Below are 21,246 nucleotides of genomic sequence, written 5' to 3' on the forward strand. Positions count from 1 at the left end.
GTAAAACTTCGTGTGCTGGAAGACAATTCTTATCAGCAAATAAGGGAAAGACCTGATAAGTAACGGTTAGTTACCAACAACTAAGTTGTTGGATTGTAATGCCTTTGCATATGTACACATATGAGATAAGTACCCCAAGTATTACTGAGCTTCAGGATCTTTAGAAAGTTGTGCCCACTGGGGCTTCACAAGAGCCCTTCATGACTGTAAGAGATGTACAGATCAGCTACCTCAGTTCTTTCCATTAAACCTTAAAGTACCAGAAAGAGTTTTGTAGGCCCAGGAAGGCAAGTGCATTTATAAGGCATAAAGATGTGCATATTATACAGATGTAAAGGACATGTCTGTGATCAAGTATTACCACGTCATCCCCAGTTGGAGAGTTATTCATTGCCAACTAATGCTGTGATGGTCTTGTAAGCCCAACAGAAGGGCCAATACAAGAACAGATATGTAGGGATGTCTAAAATGTGAGGGACCCTACAAAAAATAAAGCTTCTGGTTTTCATATGTGGCGAAGAAAAATCATAACCAGGAAGAAGAGATGGATGAGGCTTTTTTTAAACAACTAACAAAACCAACCTAAGCTCAGGACTTGTGTTGATGAGGGACTTCAACTATCCAGATATCAGTTGAGAAAACAACACAGCAGGACACAGATTATCCAAAAGTTCTTGAAATGCACTGAAGACAACTTTTTTTTTCCCTTTCAGAAGGTGGACAAAGCTACTAAGGAAAGGATGTTCTAGATTTGATTTTAACAAATAGGGAGGAACTGGTTGAGAATTTTAAAAAGTGGAAAGTAGTCCATGATTCTAAGGAATTGTAAAAGGGAGAACAGCACAATAAAGATAAAGGATTTCAAGAAAGAAGACTTTAGTAAGGAGCTAGTCAGCAAGGTCTCATGGGAAGCCAGACTAAGAAAAAAAAATAATTGAAGATAGTTGGCAGTTTTTCCCAGAGACATCATTAAGGGTACAAGAGCACACTATTCTACTACATAGGAAAGATGAGAAGTCTGGCAAAAGCCCAACCTGGCTTAACCAGGAAATCTTGAATTATCTAATATCAAAAAGTAATTGTATAAAAAGTGGAAACTAGGACAAAATACAAAGGATGAATATATATTAAAAAACCACACACACATACTATGTAGGTGTAAAATTAGAAAGGCAAAAGCACAAAACAAGCTCAAAACAAAAACAAACAAAAAAAAACACAAAACAAACAAGCTCCATCTAGTTGGAGACAGAAAGGATAACAAGAAAACATTCTATACATATATTAGAAGCACGAAGACAACCAAAACAGAGTAGACCCATTCCACAATGAAGAGGGAGAAACAGTAACAGAAAAGATGGGAATGGCAGAGGTGCTTAATGACTTTTGTTTCAGTTCTTGTCAAGAATATTGGTGGTGACTGGATGCCTAACATAGTGAGGGGCTGGTGAAAATAGGGTAAGTTCAGATTTGAATCAAATCTTGATGTGAAGATCTAAAGAAAATGTGTGATATATACTACCACACTGCTCATAAAGTACTAACACTAGAAACTCAATATGCCAGTCCAGAGGAGAGACGTTATTCAGATATTATTAGTTTTATTTTTACAAACCTATAAAATGAGAATAAAAAACATTGCTGGAAAAAATCCAGTATGTCCTGTCAACCTTACAGTCCCAAACCTAGATTTTTCCCTTCAGTATCCTGTAGAGCACTGGTTTTCAAACTTTTTTTCGTGTGACCCTGTTGAAGAAGATTGTGTGCCCAGAACCCAACAATTATTTCTTTTGACTAGAGAGCAGGCTCCAACAGGGAGACAGGGATGAGAAGTTTGGAGTGCAGGAGGGGGTTGTGGGTGGGGGAAGGCAGGGTACTGAGGCACAGGCTTACCTCCGGTGTATCCTGGTCTAAAGCACAGTGGGAGCATAAGGTAGGCTCCACGCCTGTCCTGGCACTGTGGATGGTGCTAAGCTCCAGAAGCAGTCAACAGGAGGTCTGGATCTCTAGCAGAGGTACACAAGTAGCTCTACATGCTGCTCTCATTTACGAGCATCACCCCTCAGCTCCCATTGGCCAGGAGAGGTGGGAGGCTTGCCTTAGTATCCTGTTTGTCACTTGGCTACCCTATAGCACCCTGTTTGTCACCTGACATTCTGTGATCCAATACCAGCCCATACTCTGAAAACCACTGCTCTCGAGTATTAAATTTCTCTAGTGAAGGAGAAATTTCCTATAAGAGGCTACTCCACAAACTGATAGATTTAGCTGATACACACATACAAGCTGTTTTTACACAAACTGTTTTTGTATGTACAAATTACGTTCAGCATTTCATTTTACTGTATACAAGAACATATTTAATCAGCTAGTGTGGAATTGTTCAAGGTGTGTATGTTTACAGGTAGGCAAATATCCTATAGTAACACACTGCAAGAAATAAGTAAACATGACCTTTGTGAGGACAAAGATCACACTAGGCATAGTACAATCACAGTAAAAGACAGCACAAAAGTATAGCTTAGTCTCCAAATCGTTCATAGTCAGTTATGATCCATTCGTAACATGCGCTAGCCATTGATTTCCCAAGCCCCAGAATGATTCATGAACTGGGGAAAGATATGCAGTCAAGCTGCCTAAGTGGTGTGCAGAGCCTGATCCAGTAGTGTGCTCAGATCCTGCTTGCTGGATCAAGTCCTATTCAAAAATCTGGCTTGAGGAGGACATGGTAATGGTATTACCTACCTTTAGCCCAGTGGTGAGAGGTTAATTTATCCCCCTGTGCCAGAGTGTGAGAAGGGGACCTATTCAAACCCTGCATCCTAAGGGTTTTTTTTTTTTTTTTTTGACTAACGACTAGGATAAAACTATAACTTGTAACTCTATGAAGGAACTATATACAATAACATATAAAGTCTCTCTGTCTCTGTAGGAAACAGTAGTCACCAGAGAGACAATATTCCGTCCGTGGCCAAGGACGGTCAGGAGGAACTGGCGGGAGCCGGACCAGCGCTGCTCAAACGGCGCGAAAAGCCACGAGCCGCACTTCGCGCATGCATGGTCCGGCAGACTACGGCTAGAAAGATCTCCGATCTGCGGCGCCGGGACAAGCCGACACCTACAGTGGAGCACCCACGGGACACTGCTCGAAGAAGAATAGCTTAATTCGGCTTTTAGTGCTGTCTACACAGCAGGAAGCCAAAGGAAGAACACTTTTCCTTCGACTTCTGTATCCCCTCATTTCACGAGTAAGAGAAGTTGGAGTAAGTCGTTCTCCAGATTGACATTATTTCGAAATAATGGTTTGCAATGTAGATATGCCTTGTTATTTCGGAATAATGTCAGTTATTCTAAAATAATACTGCTGTGTAGACATACCCTTAGAGAGTACTAGAACTCTCTGATGTAGGTCTCTTAGGGTAAGTCTACACTGTATGCTTATTTTGGAATAAGCTATTTCAGAAGAAATATTCTGAAATAGCTTATCTACACAGTAAAAGCCCATCAAAATAGCTGTTAGCTATTTTGAAATGCAGCATCCACACTGATTGGACGCTGAATTGTATTTAAGGCCACCCGGCTACACTACAGGCAGGGCATTAGTCTCAGGTAGTAGCTCCAGGAACTAACTGCTGTCCTATCTGAGGCTCGTGCTTAAAGGGACCCCGTGTATAGCCGTGTCTCAGGCTCCTCCCTTTCGCCTACCTCCTAGAAGGACAGCAAACCTATTCCTTTGCCTGCTGTGGTTGCCCTTGCACACACCTCAGCTCTTTAGACATGGAGCTGGAGCTTCCTCCTAGCGGTCAATGGCTCTTATCTGCCGTGTCCCTCAAGGCCCTGCAGGGATGCAACCCCCAGCTCCACACGGAAAACCTCATCATCTCTCTGCAGGTGCAGCTGGACCCCCACCATACCCACCACTTCTAGCATCTGGACACCAGTTCCGACTGGTGGGACTGGCTTATCATGGAGCAGAGAGACGACCAGCAGTGGCTCCAGAATTTCTGCATGCAGACGGACACCTTTCTGGAGCTCTGTGAGTGGCTCACCCCTGCCCTCAGGTGATGGGACACCCAGATGAGACCTGCTATCCCCCTCCAGAAGGGGTCACCATCACCATCTGGAAGACTACCATGCCGGACAGCCATCATTCTGTGGGGAACCATTTTGGTGTGGGGAGATTAACTGTTGGGGCCCTGGTCATGCAGGTATGGGGCTCTTGGGTATTGTCCCAGGAAGGGGGGGGGGGGGAAGAAGTGCTGGAAAGGGATACCCGAAGGAAAGGGGGGTTGGTGGTGGTGGAACCTCCCTGGAAGGTTTTTCAGTCCCACCCTCACAAAGCCCTGCCAGAGGATGGGTTAATAGGGGGTTGCTCCTGGTCTGTGGAAGGGGGGACGGGTTGGGGCCTTCCAAGGGGTCTGAAAACCCTGTTTGTCTCCTTTGTGGCAAAGTCCTGGCTGTGCCCCATGGGTCTCGCACTACTGGCAGATAATATTAACCTCAGAGACTCACTGTGGTCCTATACACAATGCTTTTCTCTTCACAGGAAGCAGGGTCCACAGCTTAGTGAGCCATACTCATCACAGGTAAGTCCACGGTTTTGGGGTGAAAACCCCTTGGTAGTCCTGGTCTCCCTTCATGGGAAAGGCTCTGTGTTGGCATGGGGGGAAGATTTGGGGGAAATCTGAGCCCACCTACTACTCTGGATTCCATCCCAGGGATCCTAAAGTAGCAGTAGCAGACAAAGTTGTTTTTTCTTTCAACTTGGCAGCTTTTTCCCTGGGCCACTTCCCCAAACAAATGCTCCAAAATGTCCCACTTTGGTACCTGTTAACCAGCTCTCAGCTCAGACACAGACACAGATTCTTCTTGTTCCTGCCTTTCTCCTTCCAGTCCATCACTCTTTATCGTCCTCCTTGCCTGACCTAGGGCAGGCCTTTTAAAGCAACTCCACTAGCTGTAATTGGCTGTAGGTGTTGAGTGACATGCCTGAAGGAGCAATCTAGTTAATTAGCCCCAGGTGTTTTCCTGCCTTCAGTTTATTGCAGCAGGCTCTATTAGTTTACTCTGGAAAGAGAAAACCACTTATCCAGAGTCCTGTATACCTGCCTTCCACCAGAGTGTGGCAGGCTTCTGGCTTATGTCTGTCACACCTTCTACAGATGGTGAGGGCCATCAACAGCATCCTGCTGCACAGAGTCATCAACTTGGGTGACATAGATCCCATTGTTGCTGGCTTCGCTGACATGAGCTTCCCTGATTGGAGGGGGGGGGGAGGGGCAGAGAGAAGAGCTATTAAAGGCACTCACATCCGCATCCAGCTCCCTAACCATCGGGCATCTATATACATCGACCAGAAGGGGTACTTCTCGATGGTTCTGTAGCCATTATGGACCACAGTGCGCAGTTCACTGACATCTACATCGGCTGGTCGGGGAAAACACCTGACACCTGCATCTTCCGCAACTCCAGTGTCTTCTAGAAGCTGCATACTGGCACTTTTTTCCCTGACCACACCACCATCAGGGTCGGGGCATGGACATGCCGCTATGCATTGTGAGGGACATGGCCTACCCTCTGTTGCTCTGGCTAACGAAGCGCTACATCGGACACCTTGACCCCCATCAAGGAATGCTTCAATGCTAGGCTCAGCCGGCTCACATGGTGGTGCAGGGTGACTTCGGGTGTCTGAAGGCACCTGGCTGGGCACTGGGGAGCTGAACATCCCCCAAGTGGTGGCCACATGCTGTGTCCTTCATAATATATGTGAAAGGAAGGGGGACGATGTTCCTTCCATGGTGCGGGGCAGAGGCCAGCTGGCTTAGCAGGGCCTTTCAGCAGACGCACACATCGGCCATCCAGCAGGCCGATCAGGTGGCTGTGCACATCTGGGAGGCCCTGAGGGAGGATTTTTCACAAGGACCCCAGTGACATTCTCCCCAAGGCCTGCCCACAAGGAGTCTGTGCATTGCCCCTTTAGCCTTTCCTCCCACACCCCTCCATGCCCTCCTCTCCTGCACAGTCAATAAAACAAACTTTTTTGTTTGGAAAAAATAAACTCTTTTAATAGGGGTAGAAGTAACTGGGGAGGGACTGGGGAAAGAACCTGGGAGAGGGCAGAGAGGGAGGGAGGGGAGGAAAATCTTGGAGTGGAGAGGAGGGAGCCGGAAGAGCGAAGAGAGGCTCAGAGCTGGTGCTGGGAGTGGCACCTGGCTCAGGTTGTTCCACCACCTTGAGTGCAGGGACCTTGTGATGGGGGAACCTCCCCCGCACAAGGGCCGGCCTCGACGGGGGCGGGGGGCCCAAGCCCCCCCCCCCAGTGGAAAAGGTGGACCGAGAACCCTGCGGGTCGGGGAAAGCAGGGGGCGCCCACAACACAGGCGCGCATGTGCTGGAAAGCCAGAGCGTAACCCGGCTGGCGGAAGGACCCAGAGGTGCGGGATGGGCACCAGCGGGGGTGGAAGCTGGGGCCGCGCCGGGCGGGGAGTTTTAAAATGGCCAGGGAAGCCAGGTGTGTGTGTGTGTGGGGGGGGGGGGGGGGGTGCTGCCGGCAGTTGTTCCTCTCACAGGTGGGGAGGCAGAGCGCGGACCCGGAAGCCCTCGGCGGAGAGGAAAGGCTGGAACGGGGTGGGACGCAGCGGTGGCAGCCCGAGAAGGGAACCTGGATGGAGGCCGTTGCCAGGAGCAACTGGGAAGGAGAGGCCAGCGGGAGTGGAGGTGGAGAGACGGGAGCCTCAGGACACTGACCGCAGGAGACGGGAGGTCTAGAACCGGCGACTCCAGACCTAGGGTAGGACTAGGGGCACCGGGACGCTAAAGCCCCATGCACCGGACACCGCTGCGGAGCCAGGAAGCTGGTTACAGACCTTGGTAGCCATAGGGCAGAGATTAGAGGGAGCGGCAGGAGCTGAGGAAGGAGCAGCAGCAGCAGGACTGGGGTAGGCACCATGTCACCCGCCGAGTGCTTTTCAGCCACGCAGATGGTGTGGCCCTGATCCAGCATCTCCCGCCAGGTCTTTCACCGCAGCTGGATGTCCTCCTTCAGTCTCTAGTCCATGGAGTCCTGCAGGGCTCACAGAGCGGAGATGTGCTCCCACTGGAATTTCTTCTTGGTTCTCCTGCACCAGTGGGTCACTCAGAGTTGGGAGGCTGTCCTGGGTGGTGTTGACCGCCCCCCTCTCGCAGTTGGTCCAGCTGTGGAGAACAGAGACATGGCCATTCATCCCTGGAGACACTGTGCCTAAAGCCTTGCCCTCTTCTATGAGCTGAGACCAACAGTTCTCGGCTAAGATGGAGCTGCTGTACTTGGAGCAAGACCACCTGGACAGCAGGCCCTTTCCTACAGGGGCACAAATGTCCAAGGGGGAAGTCTCACTATTCCCACGTTCCAAGGACAAGCAGGCACGGGACGGTGCTGGATAGACTGGGAGCCTGCGGCCAGGGGGTTGGAAGGGCAACATGGGGTGGCTGCCTATCAAAATGGCCCCTTGTGACATTGGCAATTGGCTTTATGGGCAATTATGCCCCAGACTAAGAGTCTGAAAAAGCAGTTTAAAATCACTTTTTAATTCTTTCCATCTAGAACTAGTGTTCAGCACAGTTTGTCCAAACAAGAGAATCTTCTCTAAACAATAGAAACATGTGAGCATCCAGTCCTGGTGCACAGTTGCCAACTTTCTGGACCAAGCAGCCTGGACGTTCCCCTGCCATTCTTTCTAATTCTGGCTACCCTCTATTGTTTTGATAAAGACCAATTGGCTACGTCTACATTGGCCCCTTCTCCGGAAGAGGCATGTTAATTTCCAACTTCAGAATAGGGAAATCCGCGGGGGATTTAAATATCCCCCGCGGGATTTAAATAAACATGGCCGCCGCTTTTTTTCTGGCTTGGGGAAAAGCCGGAAAAAGGCGTCTAGACTGGCGCGATCCTCCGGAATAAAGCCCTTTTCTGGAGGATCTCTTATTCCTACTTCGAATATTTAAATCCCCCGCGGATTTCCCTATTATGAAGTTGGAAATTAACATGCCTCTTCCGGAGAAGGGGCCAATGTGTGTCAGCTATTCAGAGTAAGCAAACACCCTTACATTAGGAAATGAACCGATTAATGAAACCTTTACAAGTTGTGGACTTGTCTTGCTAAGAAGAGAAGGAATGAGGAGAGAGGGTTGAGAGAAACTCTTGGTACAATATATAAAAGCCAGAGTGAGTTATGAAATATGAAGTGTCAGTCCTCTTTATTTCAGCACACAACTCATTAAGTTATTTGTGTTGCAACCACACAAATTCAGTTCCCACCTGCAGCAAATTGTAGCATGTAATAATGCTTCTGTATCCCCAGCAAATTCACATGCCAAATACCATAACGCAGAACCAAATTCTGGTTTAGTAGTCTTAGCACTGTTCAAAAGAAAAACATAAGGAAATTAGACGTACAGCTCAAGTTGTTATAATACATTTAAGTTTGCCCTTAAACCACCCACTTCCTTTACCTAACCGCAGCCTACACCTGTGCACACAGATGTAACTGTGAAAAATGCCATCTTCCTTTCCCCAACCTCAAGCAAAACAAAACATTCCAAAATGTTTTTGTAGACATTTTTGTTTTGTTTTAAAGGACTCGGTGGTAAAAGGGAACTTGAGTTTTTAGCAGAAAAACATTTTGAATAAAAGAGCATTGTACGGGTTAAGAATTCACAAATATTCACATGCTTGCGTCAGTCATATGTGTTGGGTTTTTCAGAAAGACAAGAAAGATAGTTGATTTGTTAAAGACAATACACCACTAGCAAATTTGAAAAGAAAAATCCTCTGTATTTAGAGAAGTGCATATATTGTTGCCGTAGTTCTAGAGTTACCTGTGCCTTTGCTCCCTTCCTGATCTGCTCAAGGATATCCCTTTTAGGTTTCCAGCTGTCACCTCTTTGTGGGTGGGGACTTACATCCCTTGCTCTCCAAACAAGGGATTTAGAGTTGCCGTTCCCGTGCAATTAAGAACATAAGGCTATCCATACTGGGTCAGCCCCAAGGTTCCTCTAACCAAGTATCTTGTCTTCTGCTAGTGGCCAGTGCCAGGTGCTTCAGAAAGAATGAAAAGTACAGGGCAGTTACTTTTCTCACTTTTCTCCACTATGTACATTTACAGTTGACATCATGAGCGTCTTTGGCATTGGTAATTCACACTGCACATTTTGGAAGGGTAAAGATCATTTACTTACCTACAGTAAGTACCCACAGTGATCCTGTGGAATGTTTGTCTGTGTATAGCCCCACATCTGGCAACCTGTAATATTTAGTGGCCTGTTAGTGTTTTTTAGCCTTAGTTTTCTCAGCGTATTGGTCACTGTCAAGACTACCTGTCACCTCATTGCTGAGAGAAACACTGCTGCACATGCAGCGGACACACTTTCATTATGGATGGCCACATAAGGTACTTATTATGCCTTGGAGAGGGTCATGATCCCAGCAGCTACAGTTTTCCAATTCACCTGGCATGCTAGAAATAGTTATCTCCATTTCCATCTCTTCAAGCAGCCTATGAAAAAAAGCATTCTGTGAACAACTAGAGATTCATCCTTCTAATCTCAGTCACCTGACCTGCACTTTGCTAAGGGCTTCCAATGTAAAAGTACATCACAGTACAAATTCCTTTCGCGTTATTAATGTACACTAAAAGGGGTAACTTGCACTATAAGGAAGTAGTAAAGGAATAACTTGGTTGTTGTGTAGCCTGTTCTTCCTTTACTCTAATCCTAAATCTTTTGTCAGTGGATACTGTCCTATACATACTACATCAGCCTCAAGGATATTTAAGCATGCAAGAGGATTCTAGCTACTTAACAATACCAATTTACATAGACCATAAACAAAAAAAAATAGATTTATTTACTCATCAAAACACATATGTGGTATATGCTGGTTGAACCTCTAAAATCCAGGTCTCGGGTCTGGCAACATCCTTGGTGTGGCAGGACCATGGGTATTGCCGACTAGAAAGCCCCATCTGGGCAGATTCAGGAGCGCAGAGAGCAGGGCTGACAACTGAGAGGAGAGCCTTGACTTACCCTGGTCCTGAAGATGCTGGACCCAGGGAGGTCCCACCTGTATTTGTTGATACATGTGGGCCCACAATGGCAACTTTAGCCATCAGCAAGCAGCACTTAACTCCTATGAGATATCAAAGCTATCAGTCCAAACAGATTATTTTAATAGGAAAAAGGTTGTTTTCCTAGTTGAAGAAAGGACAAGCAATTAGGACCTAGGATGCTACAAATTAAATGTGCTCCTATGATTGTTGTAATGTTGGTCCTAAAATATTAGAGACACAAGGTGGATGAGGTAACATTTTATTAGATCAACTCCTATTGGTAAAAAAGACAAGCATTCAAGTTTACACAGACCTGAAAAACACTTAGTGACCTCAAAAACTTATCTCAGTCAACAACAGAAATTGCTTGCATAAAAGATATCACTTCTTGCACCTTGTCTCTCCCATGATGACTCAAATAAAGACTTGACTGTGTTTTACAAGATCAAGATGGTAATTTCCTATGTCATCCCTATGTGAACAGGGAAACACACCTCTCAGCTCAATTGCAGATATACCCCAAAAGGTAGGTATAGATTATAGAACAGAATTTCTTATATTTAACATATCAAATTAGGACATCAGTAACACTTATTAAATGTATAGTTTTAAATTCCTACTCAGGTACACCTGTGTCAGTCCTTTGTTTTCAGTCATGTTATAAAGGTTGAAAATGAAAACAGCATTTAGCTTTGGTAGTTAAAGTTCTGCTGTTGTTGAGCAAAAAGAAACACTGAAAATGAGAGATTAATTGGTTTAGAGCAGGGGTGTCCAAACTTTTTTCAAAGAGGGCCAGATTTGATGAAGTGAACATGCATGAGGGCCGACCATTTTGCCTGACATTCTTTGAACCATTAAAATTAAATGCAAATTAACTATTTTATGCAAAGTTTATTGCAAATGGCATACTTTTCATTTCGTCACATGGATGACAAATCTAAACAGGTGTTAAACCACTCTGCCTTTCATATCTGAAGGCCAGATGAAAAAAAAAATCCAGGAAGCTGAAATATATGTCAGGAACATTGTAAAGTACATTACATATTATTGGTAATAAAGGTTGTCTGTCAACTTTTAAGTTAAAAAAATATGAACAGGAACATAACACCAAGTATACATGTTGTGTCCAAATATATTTATAACTGATTTAGACCAACTGACATTAACTGAGATTTTACAATGTATTCATCTCAATACATATGGATTCGTTGGGGGCCATAAAAGATAGATATTGCCAAATTACCTGGGGGGCCGTATTAAACCGGAACACGGGCCGCAATTGGCCCCCGGGCCGGACTTTGGACATGCCTGGTTTAGAGAATCAGAACATAAAGCAATGGCACTAATGCTTCTAAGAGTGCATCTATACTGCAGGGCTTACCTCAAAATAAGCTATACAAATTGAGCTATGTCAATTGTGTATCTTATTTTGAAATAGGGAGTATCTATACAGTACTTATTTCGAAATAGAGTACTCTTTCTCTGACTTCACTTATTCCTTGTACAATGAGGATTACAGGAGTCAGAGTAAGAAGGCCTCCAGCTTGACAGTATTTTGATATTATGTCGAAATAACTGCCTGCTGTGCAGATGTTATTTCGGAATAGCGCTAGTTATTTCGAAATAATGTTGCAGTGTAGGCGTACCCTAAGGCTATGTCTAGACTGCATTCGTCTCTCGAAAGAAGAATGCAAATCTCACGCTTCATTTGCATAATCATGTCCGAGCGTTTTTTTTTAAATGGTTTTTTGAAAAAAAACCAAACAAACCCCAAAACCCCACAGTCTCGATGGGGTTCTTCCGGGAAAAAAAACTCTTTTTCGAAAGAACCCGTACTCGTGAAAAAATGAGGAAGTATGGCTCTTGAGCAAGGGGGGGGGGGGGAGTTGTGCAAAAAGGAGCCATCTACACAGCATCTTGTGCAAAAACCGCCCCTAATTAATTATGTGAACGAAGCGTGGCAATATGCTAATCTGCGCTTCATTTGCATAGGATTTTGTGCAAGAGAGGTGCAGTGTAGATGTAACCTCAGTTCCAAAGAGAGGCAGAAGAAGGTATCAAAGGCAAGAATGATTAAACATAACATCAACTTAATTACATTTCTGCCTGAACACTTTATGTATTTTTTTGATCCAAGTAACACACAAGATTATTATAACTAAATGATCCAAAATATTTCTCTATTTTTTAAAATTTATTTACTTTCAGCATTTAATATCTCTTTTAGTTTAGGTCGTTTCATTGTTTCCCTTTGGTAATCAGTTTCTGCTGTTGTTTTTGTAGGTCTTTCACACAGCAACAAAGAAAAAATAAAAAACAACCACTGGAAAAAATGTGATTGCACAATCACAAAAGTTAGCACAATATTTCAGAGGCAAAATTGGTCCCACATCCACAAAAGGACTCTGGACATCAAAATGATTTTTGGACACTGGAACAGCAAAGTGATAACACAAAATCTGAGTTAGGCACTTAGGCTTCCTATACAATGAATGGAGACAGATAGTCACCTAAGAATGTGCCCACAAAAACCAATAGGGGTGGTGAGGAGCTGCCTAAGATAATCAATGGGAGATGCTGAGGAAAGGGCATAACTTTAGAGCTTCCCCTCTCACAAAGTTAGGTGCTTAAGTCTGGGCTGCAAGGAGGCACTTTTCTTTGCTAGCAATCCACAACCAGGTCTCTTCTTCTATAGTCATGTGGCTTAAGTATCTAAATAATTTCTTGCGAGAGCAGGTCAGGTGCCTGTCTAACTCCTCATACAACAAAGGAAGCAGTGTCCTCCCTATAACGTTTAGCCCAGTGTTTAGAGTATTTACCTGGGATGTGAAAAAGCACAAATTCAATTTTAACAGGGATCTCCCACCCGCCACCAGAGTACCCTGTCCAGTGAGCTATAGGACAGTCTAATACAGGTGTCTCTCAATTTCTTCTGTTGAAGCTATTCCACTGTGACTAAAGAAAGTGTCTGGAGCAGGGGAACTGGCTAGTGGGTCTCCTACCCATCAGGCTACAGCATCAGTCTCACAGTCTTATTGGCTGTAAATATTTATACATAGTACAACAGCTTCAACAAGAGAGGCAGCAGTCTGCCTTCTCCCCCTCAGACAGAGAGAGTTATTGAATCTCCCACCTCTCAGATGACAGCTCTAACCACTGAGCTAAAATCATTAAGGTGGGCACCTCTACCCATATTCCTGTTGCTTGATTTTGAATGGGACCCAATCCATAAAGCAGCACTAAGGATGCCCATTGGATAGGGCCCAAAAGGTTAGATAAACGCTTCTCTGCTGATCTTCCCCTGCGACGTAGTTCACTCTGGGGTTTGGGTGAGAGATAGGTGTCCTGCTGTTCAACATTAGGTAGCACTGTGCATGCCCAAAAGGAGAAACAAGGGCATTTAGGGAACTTTTAGAACAGAAACTTAGGTGTCAAGCAAATTTAGGTAACTACAGGGCTAAGTGACAGCCCAGTGGGATTTTGTGGATCACAGTAGCACATAAAATTGGGACTTACCTTCCAAAGTACCTTTGTGGAACTGGACTTCAGTTCGTTTTTAGAAACTCACTGGCCTAGAAAATAAAAGCAGCTGTTCTCTTGCCTAATCAAGAGCACAATTAATCTCTTTTACCTTCCCCATGAAAAAGTCATTCTAACGAGTTCCTGTAGATGTAGTAACCATCATGAATTTCCAGACCATAGTACCCCTAGAAATCCCAAGCACCAAAACACAGAAAGCCAGCTCTGAAAAAACCTACAATGAGAAAACAGTGAATATAAAAGCATGAGCGTTGGAACATGAACTTGATCCATCAAGTCAGTATCTTGCCTCTGACAAGGATCAACAATATTTAAGAGAAATGCACATATTCTTCCCACTCATTACACATACAGGATACACCATTAGCAATTGTGCAATGTTGTATGCTGGAGAAAAAAAATCTTTTCACACCTCTTAGAACCATCTGGTTATGCCCACAAGCTTATTTCAACCTGTCCTGCTCAGACTTAACTGTGCTGTAAGATTTAATTATACAGGAACTAAGCCAAAAATTGAGAAGCCTAGTAAGCATAGAGATTAATGTTTAAAACGTAACACTTTTAAAAATGTCCATAGCCTATATGTTGTTTTGTAAAAGTCTCCTGGTGAAGAACTAGTGAAACACATGGGAGAGTCACACAGGCAACAAATTAGAACCTACTGTGAAATTAGCCCTATTTTCTAAAATTAAAATTGACTCTACTCTTTTCTACTGGTGGCTACACAGCCATTAATAATATTGTTTCTTTGGTAAAACATAGATAATTTCAATATGTACAGTGCAAGTACGTTTTGAAAGGCAATAGAAGGAGAATTTAAGGGCAAGGTTACAACTAACTGAGAATGGTGTAATGAAACTGAATAAATTCTACTATGCAATGTGTTACTGGTGTCTCAAGTGGCCTGGAAAAAAGGAAGCAGGTGCTCCCATACCTAATCAAGAATATCTCAATGAAAATGTCCTTATGCTGAGTGCTTCTAGACATAGCAGCCAACCTGAATTTAAAGGTACCTGAGTTAAGATTTTCAAAAAGCCAGGAGCAAGTTTTAAGTTTTTTAGGTGCTTTTCTCTTTGAACATGTGGCCTCTTTCAATGAAGAACTAAACATTTTGGTTATGTCTACACAGCAGCATTATTTCAGAGTAACTGACGTTATTCCAAAATAACACAGTCTGCGTTTGAAAGCAAACAGTAATTTAGACATAATGTTGAAATATTGTTGAGCTAGAGAACTTTTTTACTCCAACTCCTGTAATCCTCATTTTACAAGGAGTAAGGGAAATCGGAGAAAGAATGCTCTGAGTCGGACTTTCTGCTGTGTAGACAGCATCAAAAGCCGAAATAAGCTATTTCAATTTCAGCTACACAATTGACATAGCTCAAGTTGTTTAGCTTAATTCGGCTTTAACCCTGCTGTGCAGACGTGCTGTTTGTGAGTAGAGCTAGAAAATCTCCAACAATGTTTTTCTATATGAAAGTGCAAATTAATCAAGTATGTTGATTTAGATGATTTCCATTGTATATAAAAAAAGAGAAGACATGAAGCATTTCAGTTATTCCAGTTCAATGGCATTTTAATATTAATGGAATGGAACACTTAAATGTTTGTTTCAAAATGATTTTTTTATAGAAATTTCTTTTATCAGCAATGTTTTTAAAGAAATGTAAGAAATAAGGAATAGACCAAAGTGTTTTGATTGAAACATAATATTTCAATCCATCCTAATTCATTTTGAACTTTGTTTTATTTTGAAATAGAAACTTTCTTTAAATTTATAGAATTTTCAATGATATAGAAAATCTGGTTCCCACTGAGCTCTGGTTGTGAGTATAAAGTTAAACTATTTAGAGATTTGGAGCTATTTCAAGGCAAGTTAGATATTTTATAGATCTGGAACATCTTGAAGGAATGAGACCAGTGTTTCTCAAACTGTGCTCCGCAGAGCCCTCTCCAGGAGTTCCGCGAGGTTGACAAACTGGAAACATCAATAGGTACAACTCATACAATCAGTGGACCGCTGGGGCTCTGCATAAATTTTTACGCATGTAAAGGGCTTCGGAGCCCAAAAAGTTTGAGAACCGTTGAACTAGACAATGTTCAAGAATAGCATTAAGGGGGTTATTGCCTAGTCATATCTGTTCTTTCTAATCTGGGGGACAAGTGTTAATTGGTGGGTATATAAAATTAACATTTAGCATCCCTCATAGTTTGAGCCTATCTTCTAAAAACCATTAGGCTAAGAAGCATCCATACATTAAGGGATGTGTTCTGTGGTTGTGAACCAGGATAAGAATCTTGGCATGACTTTCAATCACACCCTTTTCATGGACAGGTATGCTCGATGTGATGAGAGTTTTGTATTTTCCCAGGCAGCGCCTTTATTATCTTTTGACAGTCCCATAACAGCAACAAACATCTCTGTGTGATCATGTGCCTTCCCAGTTGGCATTTCAATAGTGCTTCTCCATCATTCCCTACTTGTGCAGAACGCTGTGGCACATTTGGTCAGTGGATTGACCAATTGTGATTATGCCCTCTGTTACTTGGTGGCCTTTGAAGTGGTACATTGATTTTAAGTTGATATTCCTCACTTGCTTCATGAGGTTGGCCCTGGGTAAATGTGAAGTTTCCTGCTTGAGCCTCCTGCTGACAGGTATTACTTTTACACCACGGGCTGAATTTGGACTGCCAGACATTTTGAATGGATTGCAAAAAATCTTTATTTAGTTATCAGAATTATTGTTACTTCATTATTATAGTCTCTGGAGCGTGGTTATACCTTGACCAAGAAATTTGACCTTGATTACCTCAGTTTTACTCAGAATTTCCATTGTTTGGCAGAAGCATTAAAGGGATTGTATCATTACCATGGTTACCACCAGCATGAAAAACTTGCTTGGCCATGACAACAGCTTCACTCCAGTCTTCATTTTTAAGCAATACTGGTTTATTTTTGTTTCCCAAAGATATTGACTATAATTAGTACTTGTATTTCTATAGCACCTAGGAGCCCCCCTCATGGACCACCGCTCCATTGCACCAGAGGCTGTACAACCCGAACAGAAAGACAGTTCTCACCCCAAGGAGCTTGTAATTTCTGCAGACTCTGTTAGCAGAATTTCTCTTGTTATCCTTCCCTTCTCTTCCACCTTTCCATTTATTTTAGAGGATGATTTTTTTAAAAGTGTTTGTATTGTTACCTACCACCCCACACCTTCTGTGATCCCTATAATCAGGGATTGACAAATAGTGTAATCTACTCGCCTGTAGCGAGCAGATTACACCCCAGAAGAGCCGATGTGGAGCGATCTATGCATGCGCAGAACCGCACGGCTGGCGAGTGGGGCTCGCCACCACTCGGCGAGCCCTGCCTATAATAATTATATTTCTTGTGGGATTGCTCAGTGATTCTGAAATGGACCTAATCCAAAGACCATTGAAGGCATTGGAGAGATTCTCACACTGAATCATTGGAATAGTGTGCATTAAACAAGGAATGGGGCTTCACACTAGACAAAGAGGAGAAAACAAAATACAGTAGATTTCCGATCATCTGGAACCTTTGGGACCTAGGTGGTGCCAGACTATCGGATATGCCAGACTATCAGGAGGTACTATAAGACGGATCTCTCTCTCTCTCTCTCATATACTGCATATAAAGTGTTTTTAACCCTTTTTATTGTACATACTGTATACAGTATAATGCAATGTTTCAGTTTTTTAACCCTTTTTTATCCTTTTTATTGTACATACTGTAATACATAAATTTAGTCATAGAATGAAAGAATAAATGTACAGTACAGCACTCATTGTTGCGAAGCCTTTGAATACAGAAAGCAGAGGATACTATGTATAGTAGTGTGCAGCACTGGCTAATCACTTAAACTATTAATAAAGTAACCACTGCTGCCTTGTGATTCGTTTTTTGCTGAAGCTCACTCACTAGGCTCTTGCCATTTTGATGCCAGACTATCGGGAGTGCTGTACAATTGGATGCTGGACTATTGGAGTTTTACTGTACTTGTTCATTAATTGGACACTGTTCATTCTGTGCACTGAATGAGGCAGGGTTCCTGAAAAACAGGTAGATGAATGATTAAAGACTATCATAATTAATTTGTACAAGGAGGGCAAATTATTTTGGCATTTCCTAATTTTCACTGCTTGACTTTGTAACCTTAAGATAAACTATGTATCAAAAGATTATTAATGTAATTTCTCAGTGAAAAATTGAAAAAGATATTCCATAATGCAGTATTATATTGACACCCAAAATGAATTATCAGTAGGCAGGAACTTTTGGGGGCCCCTGTACAGACTTGAATAACTAACAGCAGTAGCAGGTCCTCATTCTTTATGTGAATCAGCAGGATGAGGCACTTTGCTAGCACATTTCACAAATACTTGCTAACAAGAAGCTATCAAGGTTATGTAGTGTGCATAGATTCTTCTGCCCATTCCTCCAGTTGTGACCTTTCTGCCCCGCCTCCTCCAACTTGTAGTTGTCCCAGATTCATCTTTTGCCCATTTCAGTCTCCCCATTCCAGTCTCATTCTCCTCATCTAGCCAGTCCCAATCTCTACTCCTCATGCATCTAATCCCACGTTCACTCTCACCTATCGGCATTCCCAAACCAGTTACCCAGCAATTCCCATACCTCTCCCCCTATACTCCCCAGTTCCTTGCCAGCCAAACCCAGGTCCTGCCTCTCCAGGCTTCTTATTTGTCTTCTCATCTTGGCCTCTAATAAACCTCCACATTTCCCTATTCCACTGGCTCCCAGTCCCAATATTTCTTGCAGGATTTGTTGTCCCAATTTGTCTGCCCAGTTAGTCATGATTTTCCATGCCCACCCCAGCTCCTTGTCATATATGCCTCTCCATCTCCTTCAACCCACTGGTTTTCAGTTCCAATCTCCTTGTACAACCAATATCAGTCTCACCTCCCTTTCCTCTCACCAGTCTCTAATCTCAGTTTTTGCGTCACCTCCTAATCTCCTTGTCCCAGTCCACTTCTTCCATTCAGGCTTTTGTCTCCTCTGTATTTAGACCTGGCAGCTTCAGCTTCCAGGCTGGCTGGGCCTACCAAGAGTCACTGAGAAACAGAAGAGAACATTCCTTGTCTACAATCAGATGCTCAAACTCAGACCTGGCAAGGCCTGTGGCAGCCCAAAACTGCAATTACAGAAAACCTGTTCAGCCCTGAGCTGATGCACAGTTATACAGATGGAATCTTCAAGGAATTTACTTGTAAAAAATCAAAGTACCTACTGAGCATTTGCAAATTTTGTTTGATCAAAAGCTTACAACTAAGTGAAATTTATGCAGATTTTCAAAGAGATGGCAGAAGACACATCCCTGACACAAAGGCAGTTATCCTGACAAATTCCAAATCCTTGTTGCAAAGTGTGTGGGCATGGGGCAGGAGTGTGAGAAAACTAGAGCTTTTAAAAGAAAGGATAATCAGAATTAAAAAAAAATAATGAGCAAAGCAATTTAGTTTTCTCCTAGCTTCATTCTTGGAAACAGTGGAACCATTTGGGTGAAATTTTCCAAAACAAATAACATTTTGTCAGACACAATTACTCAGCATGGACAACATGCCAAATGGTTAAAGTGTGGCAAAGTTATAAGCAACTGAAAACAGTCTTACAATTGGAAGATTTGGGCAACCTTAATAACAGGTAGTGTTCCTAGCTCTGCCGTTGATTAGTGAGCACTGTATGGTTGGCCAGATCCTGCAACGTTTACTCACTCTGAGTTGTGCCATTGATTTCAGTGATGCAGGATGAGGAACAAACTATTAGAAAATGTTAATAAGGGTGGAAGAATTTAGCCCTCAGTGATCACCTTCAATCTGTGGCAGAGAAGTGTCTCTGCTCCATCCACTAGCATAAATAATTAATCTTGTTTTATTTTGCATTTTCATGGAATCAACCTTTTTCTAGTATAAACTCAATATTACACATATTTATCAAACACCTGTACTAGGAGATTTTGTATTTAAAATGAGAAATTGTTTTTAAAATGTTAATTTAACTTTAGTTAGCAGTAAGAGATTTTAAACATTTGGGGCCGAGTTATGTTCTCAGTTAAACAAGTATATTTGGAGTAACTTTACTGAAGTAAAAATTGGAGCTAGAATATCTTGCCCTTTTGGAGTTGCTAATCTTTCGCTTGATTTTCCTTGAGTGTGCAAAAAAGATGCAAGAACCGCTACATGATTTTCAGAAGTATTAAGAAAACCCAGCACTCTTAATATAAATGGGACTTGAGTGCTCAGCTACTGAAAATAACTGAGGTCTTGAAACTGGTTGGTTGGTTGCACTGTCTTTCAGTTACATTCAATAATGCACATTTTATACAGATGAATCAATTTCAGGGATGTAGATAATTAGGAATTAGCTTTTCTCCAAACCACTCTACCTTTTATTTAGTGTTGGCCACTGCATTTGCGTATACAATATTAGTGAATGGAAAATTTGTTTTACCTGAGAATTTATTTTCTTGGATCAGTGTTTAACTGTTTTTTTCTTCTCTTCAAGCTTGCTAGTAACAGGCCTGCCCTTTCATCAAAGAGACAGCAGAAGATCATCCCACCTTGCTTTGCCAGAATGGTAGTTTTCAAGGCTATAAAATTTAAAAAAAACTTCTTATTACCAAAATACTTAATTATAAATTAAGGTAAACTAATTTCCATTTGTAACAGGGCCTTTTATTATCTACAACAGGTCCAAAGACCTGGACATTAACTATGCAACTATTAAGAAATAATCCTTTGTGGGAATCCAATTCTAGGACATGGAGAATCCAAGGGAGGAAATTCTCAGGTAAGAAATGTTCTCTTTCTTTGTTCACTTCTGCTATCTGTACACTACCAGGTTATTTTGAAATAATAACTCCCGAAATAACTATTTTGAAATAAGCGTATATTTTATAAGCAAGAGTTATTATTTTGAAATAACAGGTGTGGTAGTGTGGATGCTCGCCTTGTTATTTCAAAATAATGGCAGTTATTTTGAAATAACTCCCCACTGTAATATGCCCTTCATCTCCCATTGTCCTAACAACGAGATGATGGGACAAAGTGGTAAAGGCCATATCTGGGTCAGAGAAGTATAGGATCAATAGCTATGTAAAACAATGACTGAGAGCAAAACAAGCCAAGGGATTTCTGAGCCACCATGTACTAGAAGACTCTCCTGGCAGATGCTGAATCCACAGTATACCAACATTGCAGTTTCTCAAACGTGAATAGAAAGTCATGTTGCTGCCTTCCATTTTTTCTCCCATGCAAAGCATTTGACATTGAGCCTTCATGGGCAGCAGTGTTCTCAGTTTAATAAGCTGTGACGACGTGTGGAGCTTCTACTCTCCTCTTGTATGGTGTCATGATTCAAACACTGATCCAGATCACTTTGGTAGTTTTACAGGGTTTCTTGCCCAGATATCAGTTTTGAATGGTCTCTCAAACAGATAGGGCTACTGAGTTAGAGGCCAGTGAATAGCTCACTAACTTCAGAGTCCAGGAATATATCTGTTGCAAACGATGCTTCAAAGAAGGTATTTTTCAGAATTGCCTTACTCTGTATTTTCTTGGAGAGGGAGACTGAGTTTGT

At 42.7% G+C, this 21,246-nt stretch overlaps 1 protein-coding gene across 9 annotated transcripts in view; it reads right to left on the reverse strand.

The window, feature by feature from the left end:
- UMAD1 (UBAP1-MVB12-associated (UMA) domain containing 1) overlaps positions 1 to 21,246 on the reverse strand; it is a 152,449-nt gene that overhangs the window by 4,446 nt on the left and 126,757 nt on the right. For 5 of the 9 annotated variants that reach the window (XR_012902036.1, XR_012902035.1, XR_012902038.1 and 2 more), the window contains 2 exons: positions 20,119 to 20,257; positions 17,345 to 17,701 (listed from right to left, as the gene is read on the reverse strand). The exons of 2 other annotated variants lie outside the window; for them this stretch is intronic. The gene's annotated coding sequence lies outside the window, so the exon portion shown is untranslated. 2 more of the 9 variants (XR_012902033.1, XR_012902034.1) reach the window with 2 other exon arrangements.

The sequence above is a fragment of the Pelodiscus sinensis genome, chromosome 2 (assembly GCF_049634645.1).
Source record: "Pelodiscus sinensis isolate JC-2024 chromosome 2, ASM4963464v1, whole genome shotgun sequence".
NCBI classification, from domain to species: Eukaryota; Metazoa; Chordata; order Testudines; family Trionychidae; genus Pelodiscus; species Pelodiscus sinensis.